Below are 8,382 nucleotides of genomic sequence, written 5' to 3' on the forward strand. Positions count from 1 at the left end.
GATTTGGTACACTACTTATTCTCGTAGAAAGGATTAAGATAGATATAGCGCAAACTTGAGAAGGTCTTCAACGAATCGCCGGTCGGGATTGGAAAGAACGAATGAATTGATATGGTAAACGAAGGAAGAGAATCCTGAATGAAACACCGTAAGAATTAAAAAAATGAACGAAGAGAAGATAAAGAAACACCGTGAGGAATTAGCAAATGAATGAAGACGCTTGAGAGGATTTAGATACAAGTGAATGAAGGGATCACAAACTGATTAGAGGATATTTGAACGATGCACCGGTAAGATTTAGAGAATGATAGCTGAAAGGTGAGAAAGAATAAATCTGAGATGATGGGCTCCGGATGATTAAACTGAAAATACTCCTGAATTGCTCCGGATAGGTGGAAATAATTCTCACAATAAAAAATAATTACGAGAGGATGACATCAAGCTAGAATGACGAATCTTGAAGAGAATGGAGCAAGATTGAGAGAAAAATCTTCTTCGGTCTTCAAAATCTGAAAATGACGATGAGAAACACCAACAATAATTGTAGAGCCACTCCAGAATGAAGAATAGAAAGGTTGATCCAACGATCAAAGAATTTGAAAGATCAAGGAGAAAGGCATTTAACTGATGATAACTCATTCTTACGTCAAACTTGGAAAAGAATTTGAGAGTAACAACGGGAAAATAAGAAGAGTCAGGTAAGATCCTGGGAAAAGACCTGCGGGTTAGGGCCCACTCAAAAGAAACATCGTAGAACGATTAAAAAGAGAGAAAGAACTAGTTGAATTAAATGACTTGAATGAGGGAACATCCTCAAAAGAGCTTGAACGAATGTAGAGTGGAAACACGAATCTCGAGATATCTTCAGCACTCCGGAATAATTGAATAGCGAGAGGTGAATGATTAAGAATTGCACCGGCATGAGAAAGCATTGAAACGAGGAAAGGATATGATTAACAAATCTTGAATACCAGAGAAGAAAAGAATGAATAATGGTGAACTAGAAGAACATCTTCAAGGGAACCACCGGGTAAGAATAATGATAGAAAAGAATGGAGAGACTTCGCATCAATAAGATGGATACTTGATTAAGAAATATTAGTCCTTGAAGAAAAACAAGGGTGGGAGGGTGGGAAAACAAAGACAAATTGGAATGGATGAAACAAACACCGTTGAGAAGAACTGATAATTGATCTTGCGAATGTTGAAGTGATCGGATCCACTTGAAGAGAGACACACCGGTTGAACAGGATTGGCATGACAAACTCGATGATCGAGAAGGGTTAGTATTCACATAGAAATATGAGAACACCATTTAGGAAAGGTATGGAATCAACATTTGACTTCGAAGCAACTCAAATACCACAACTCAAAACAAACAAAACGATTGGCTTGCAAAATAAGCCGGAACAAACATATGATAGAGATTTCGTCCGAAGTTTTCGTGGTGGGGCCTACACGGGCTCAATCGTACAACACCATCATGTACAAGGCAGTGCACATGACATACGAAGCGTCCCCGAGTCGGCATAGCCAAGGACTCTTTAAGACACAACGAGACCACTATAAAACCAACCGTGAATAGGCGGACCACTAGACGTCGAACTCCAATTTCATATCATATATCCGTCGGAAAGATATCCTACGAGCTACTTGAATTCCCACTTATAAACTCCCGAAACTTTCCGGTTATGCAATCAGGTGTTGGGGATACAGGGGAAGCATAATATCTCACCCAAAACTAGCAAATCCTACATCCAGCTGTATCCATCCTTCAACACATAACCAAGAAACCTTCAGAAATCATTTACCTCAACCTTCAAAAAGCATCCGTTATACGAGTTATGGCAATACTCCCAAACTACCGCCCCGGTACTGGGTGGCATCGAGGTTATCTCACCAACAACTGCATAAAAGAGATTTTCGATGTCGGCAAAACTAATTTCAGGTATTCCAGAACTTCAACAATAAAATTGTGATGACAACACCTCGGAGCTCAACTCCCCGGAACACTGCCACAACCCCCAAATGACAGGAGGCACCAAGAACAATATTCTCGTCACAAAACCATCAGAATGATTCCAAGATACCCACGTGATCCTAAAAAAAAATAGTGAAAATTTGAGAAGAGAAGAGTCAAAACTCTACGTCAGGATGCCTCACCAGAGCGACGAAGGGACTGGGGAGTAAAAACAATTCCTAAACTCTCTGATATATAATTCCTAAATGACTCAAATCATTCTACTAGACTCAACAACACTAGCGATTCGATCAAGCAGGGGGCTCCTAAGGTCGGGGAAGGCTCTGATTACCAACTTGAAACACCCTCGATGCGGCTATATCTCCCACGTGTCGAAGCACGACTTAGAGGCATAACCGCATTGAAAGCAATGTTGCAAGTGAGGTAATCTTCACAACAACCATGTAATACATAAGGGAGAAAGATACATAGTTGGCTTACAATCGCCACTTCACACAATACATGAATAAAGCAATACATCATCCAGATACAATCAAGGTCCGACCACGGAACCAAAATAAAAGAAGACTACCCCAAATGCTACACAGATCCCCGATCGTCCCAACTGGGCTCCACTACTGATCAACTGGAAACGGAACAACACAAAGGACAAGATCTTCATCGAGCTCCTCCTTGAGCTTGGTTGTGTCACCTACTCGGTTCAACGGCACCTGCAAACTGGTTTTGGAAGTATCTGTGAGTCATAGGGACTCAGCAATCTCACACCCTCGCGATCAAGACTATTTAAGCTTATAGGAAGGGTAAAAGGTATGAGGTGTAGCTGCAGCAAGGGACTAGCATATATGGTTGCTAACATATGCAAATGAGAGCGAGAAGAGAAGGCAAAGCGCGGTCTAGAAACTATGATCAAGAAGTGATCCTAGAACAACCTACATCAAGCATAACTCCAACACCGTGTTCACTTCCCGGTCTCCGCCGGAAAGATACCATCACGGTAACACACGCGGTTGATGTATTTTAATTAAGGTCAACTTCAGCTTTTCTACAACCGGACATTAACAAATTCCCATATGCCCATAACCGCGGGCACGGCTTTCGAAAGTTCAAATCCTTGCAGGGGTGTCCCAACTTAGCCCATCACAAGCTCTCACGGTCAACGAAGGATATTCCTTCTAGCAGGAACACCCGATCAGACTCAGAATCCCGGTTACAAGACATCCTTGACAATGGTAAAACAAGTCCAGCAAGACCGCCCGATGCGCCGACATCCTGATGAGAGCTGCACATATCTCGTTCTCAGGGCAACACCAGATGAACACTAAGTACAGCTAAAACCAGCCCTCAAGTTTCCCCGAGGTGGCGCCGCAAGTGGCTCTATTTTGGATCAACACTTAGACAAGCACTGGCCCGGGGGGGTTACAATGAAGATGACCCTTGGGCTGGCCTAACCCAAGGGAAAAAGGCTAGGTGGCGAATGGTAAAACCAAGGTTGGGCCTTGATGGAGGAGTTTTATTCAAAGCGAACTGTCAGGGGGTTCCCATTATAACCCAACCGCGTAAGGAACGCAAAATCCGGGAACATAACACCGATATGACGGAAACTAGGGCGGCAAGAGTGGAACAAAACACCAGGCATAAGGCCGAGCCTTCCACCCTTTACCAAGTATATAGATGCATTAATTAGATAAGAGATATTGTGATATCCCAACAAGTAAACAATGTTCCAACAAGGAACGATCTCCATGTTCCAACAAGGAACAAAATTCAATCTTCACCTGCAACTAACAACGCTATAAGAGGGGCTGAGCAAAGCGGTAACATAGCCAAACAACGGTTTTCTAGGACAAGGTGGGTTAGAGGCTTGGTTTAACAATATGGGAGGCATGATAAGCAAGTGGTAGGTATCGCAGCATAGGCATAGCAAAAGAGCGAGCATCTAGCAATCAAAGATAGAAGTGATTTCGAGGGTATGGTCATCTTGCCTGAAATCCCGCAAGGAAGAAGAACGAGTCCATGAAGAAGACAAACAGACGTAGTCGAACGAATCCTCACAAACGCAACGTTATTGGAACCAACCCGAAGAAGCAACACCGGAAAGAAGCAAACAACATAGTAAACAACCACCACATGAACATGGCATGATGCACAACCAAGTATGATGCATGTCCGGTTTAAAGAAGCATGGCATGGCAAAGTGCACAAGCAACCCTACATATTAAGTGGAGCTCAATATGCAACTCCGTTGCATATTGACGAAACACCACATTCAAGTTATTTAGTTTCGATCTTGTTTATGTACCCAACCATATTAAATGTTGTTAAACATGGCAAGAGATGAAGCATAATGAAACTATCTAACTAGGCAAGTTTAAATGAGGCCGAAACAACAAACAACATGTCCGGAAACTCCTCATGTGCATAATTTATGTTTTGGTACTGTTCTGCCCTAAACCATATTTTATAGTTATTAAACATGCAAGATGATGCACGGTTATTTAGTTATGAATTAAATCATTTTAACAAGTTATTTAAGCAAATTTAAACAAACATCATTTTAAACATTTTAGACATGGATGAAAAAGACATATTATGAAACTAGATGAAAAACTAAGCATATTTCATATATAAATTGTTTTAATCCGATGCACGGTTGAGAAGTTATTAAATGCATGAACTATGAGGGTTTTTCTGCAAAACTATTTAACTGGATAAAAGAACAAATTCGCAGACGCTGAAAAAAAACACACGCGGGCCGAAACTTAGGCGGCCCAACAGTGCAGGGGAGCTCGGGCTGGATCTGCTCTCACCATGGGCCAGGCCCAGTTTGACGGTGAACAAGGGGGGGGGGGCTGGCGCGCTGGGCCTTGGGCCTGGCCGGTGGAGCAGCGGCTCGCGCGCTAGGCCTCACGCAGCGCTGCTGGCTGGATCTAACAAAGGGAGGAGGCGCGGTCAATGCGACGCAAGCAGCAGCAGTTCGAACAGGGAAACGAGGGAGCGACTGCTGGAGGACTTGGCGCGGCGGCTTGCCGGTGGTCTCTAGGAGACGAAGGGCGACGAGGAGGAGGGCGCGAGGCAGGGGCCTTGGCGCGGCGGACGGCGAACTTGGTGCGAGGGAACTCCGGCAAGGAGGCATCGGAGATGGACGGCGAGGTGCAGACAGGGCTTGCCGGCGGCGTGGCCGGATGCGGTGGTGTTCGTCCCTGGTTCGAAGAGGCGAGGCGTTGGCCTCGAACGACGACGGCGGCAGCAGGAACTCCGGACAGCAAGGGCACACGGTCTTGGCTACGGAGCTGCAGAGGGCGGCATCCATGGCTCCATGGCCGGGTCTGCGGCGGCATCATGGGGTCCCTGAAGACGAGAGAGAGGTGAGGGAAATCAGCCATGGCGTCGGGCGCCTGCTCCTCGTTCCTTGCAGGCAGAAGACGACGGGAGAGCGAGGTGAGCACGGGGAAGGAGAAAACAGGAGGAGACGACTAAGGAGAAGGGAGACGAGGCCGGCCTGGAGCTGCTGGTGGCTGTCGGCACGGCGCAGGTCGTCGGACGGCGGGGCGACAGGGAGGCCAGAGACGAGGCTGGAGGAAGTGGGGCACTACACTATGGTGGTTGGCTCACTGGGGAAACGAGGAAGAGAGTGCATGCTTGGCTGGGGCCTCGAGCATGAGGAGATCGGGAGCTGTGGTTGGTCAGCGGCGCAATACTAGGGAGGTTGCTGGATTGGATCTGATGAAGATGGTGGTTGGCCGGTTGGTGAAAAAGAGGAGGTCAACTGGGTGAGATCCCGATGGAACTAGGAGGTGGCGGCGGGATGGATGGAATGGACGGGACAGCCTAGTGGTCTAGGGTTTCATCTGCTTTATATATCGCAGATAGGGATTGGGTAGGGGCTAATCCGTCCCTCAAAATAAATCGAGCGGTCGAGAAAAATAGACTAGGAAGTCCAATTAACAAAACGGAGACGTTTTGTAGATGTTTGGGGATGATCCGAATCCAACGGTGACGACTGCCCGGGTCGGGTCCGGGACAACTTTCGGACGCGTGCGCGAGGAGGGCCACGGGCTGACGAGAGAGGTTAGGTTGGACCTAGCGATAGGTAGTGGGCTGTGTAGACGGTCTCGCGCTGAGAGAAGAGAAGAGAGGGAGGCCCGGCGACTGTTTTCGGAGACCGAAAACGTCCGACGATAGACCGGCTATATTGCCGCTATAGTTTAACGGTTGGGCTATCAAACAAACTCCGAATGCGATGAAACTTGACAGGCGGTCTATCTACACTATAATAAGACCGCACGCAAACTTTCAACCCATTCCGAGAACATTTTCTGGCCACTTATAAAATAATATTTTGCACATGCCGCGGGCGCGTGCAAGTGTGTCTGGGCTCAGAACGGACAACGGAAAGAACTGGGGGAAACCCGAACGGATGCAGGTTTTGAAAACATGATGATGCAATGCACATGATGACATGACAAGATGAAACACGCAAGCAAAAGACATGGCAACAGCAGCGAATAACTCGAAGACACCTGGCACATCGGTCTCGGGGCGTCACAACGTCGCATCGATCAATGAGTTCCCCCACCACGTTATATTTCAGATTGAGGCAAGAATAACAGGGTCGTTTCTGGCTTGTTCCCTCCATGGAGAAGACGATCGAACAATGGCAGAAGGAAGGGTGATGGCAAACGGAGGAGGGAGGAAGAGCGTGCGACAGCAGTTCCAAATTGAGAGGGAAAGGCGAAGAGTTGATGGACGGTTGCCAGTTTGCCACGGTACATGAAGAGGCACCCCAGCCTACATGTCCTTTCAGAAACTGTACAAAAGAACTCGCCGTCGTCTCACTGACATGTTGGAACGGGACCACATGTCAACGAAGCATGGTGTGTAATTTCTCATGCAAAATGCGATCTGGCCGTGTTGGCCCAAAGTGCCGTATTATTTCTTGAATTTATTTTTTAGTGGCGTGCGGTTTAGTTTTGAAGCACAACTAACTGGTACTGTTTGCAGAGAAAATATAAACTACTCTACCACTACTCCACCTCTAGTACTAGTAGTATAAAAAAGATATAGAGGATGGAGCTTCAGAGCTTTCTTGCTAAGGGCTGCCCACTTGCTTCTCACACTGTCACCCTCTCTCCAGATCTAAAAAGGCGGCCGCTCTCTCCCTCCTCACCGGTGGTCACAGATCTACCGGGGAAGAAAAGGACGTGCAGTGTTGACGCACTCATCATCGGCAAGCGAGGTCTTACACTGACGACAAGGCCGTCCTCTCAGACCTAGCACTTGCGCGGGATGGCCTCCGTCCCCAAGCTCGCTGTCATAGTGCGTGCGGAGGACGAAGACCACGAGCGAAGCCACTTCCCGCCGACCCTCAGGTATGCTACCTCTTTTCAAACCATACCCTTGTTCTATTGCCCTTCTGCCATGTCGCTGCATGTGGATCTTTTCCACTCCACCATCTTCCCAATTTGCTATGCTCTGCTTTGCTGGTCACGTAGACGAAAACCTTAATTTGCACTATTAAAGGAAACCCTACTTCATGCAGACTAATCCATGTCTGGCTTGAAAAAGGAAAGGAAGGGAGACTGTACTGTCCAAGAGAGTAGGCATCGAACCCGCATCTAGGTTGAAAAGGGGAAAATCAGTAGCTAAGGAACGGGTCTTGTGTCTCTTGGTTGAAGAAGGGTAGAAAGGCATGACAACGCAATAGAGAATGACCAGGTCGATCGGTTTGTTGTCCTCACATAGGAAAAAAGGTGGCTAAACATAACAAAAATGGGACGTAATCCACATATGCTGCTTGGATATTTGTTGCTCTTGGCAACCATACCTCCCTCACCACTCTATGCGTTCGTGGAGGTACATAGTACTGGTGCGCCCACTGTCCGAATGGGCCTCCCATGCTCTTATTGTCACTTTTTTGCTGTTAGTATAACACTAGCAGTCAAGTCAAGCAATGATATTGCTAAAGTGATGCCACATTTAACTAATGCCGCACTCAGTCTATTGCCACCGATAAATTTAAGCAATGCCATTTAATGTCACTGGATTATTTCAGGGTTAGCTGTTGATTGTGGATGTATTAAAGATTTTTCAGCTAAGGCATTCTAATGTTGTTTCACAGCCAATATACCAACAATGAAACTTGTTACTACCTTCAGATTTTTGCACTGTTAATGCTTATAGATTACATACTTCACTTTCATGAGATAAGTTAATTTTTTTGTACAGTGTCACCAAAATGCCAAGGCGCTAATGTCATTTTATTTTGGTTAAACTACACAAAAAATTATGAAGACAAGAGGAAAGGTCAAGAGTGGGCACCTCCTCCTCCGGCTGTTCTCTTGATTCGTTCGATCAAGCTTCTATGTTTGATCGATTATAAAGATTGGGATAGCAATTTTTAA

The sequence above is a fragment of the Triticum dicoccoides genome, chromosome 7A, assembly GCF_002162155.2.
Source record: "Triticum dicoccoides isolate Atlit2015 ecotype Zavitan chromosome 7A, WEW_v2.0, whole genome shotgun sequence".
NCBI lineage: Eukaryota > Viridiplantae > Streptophyta > Magnoliopsida > Poales > Poaceae > Triticum > Triticum dicoccoides.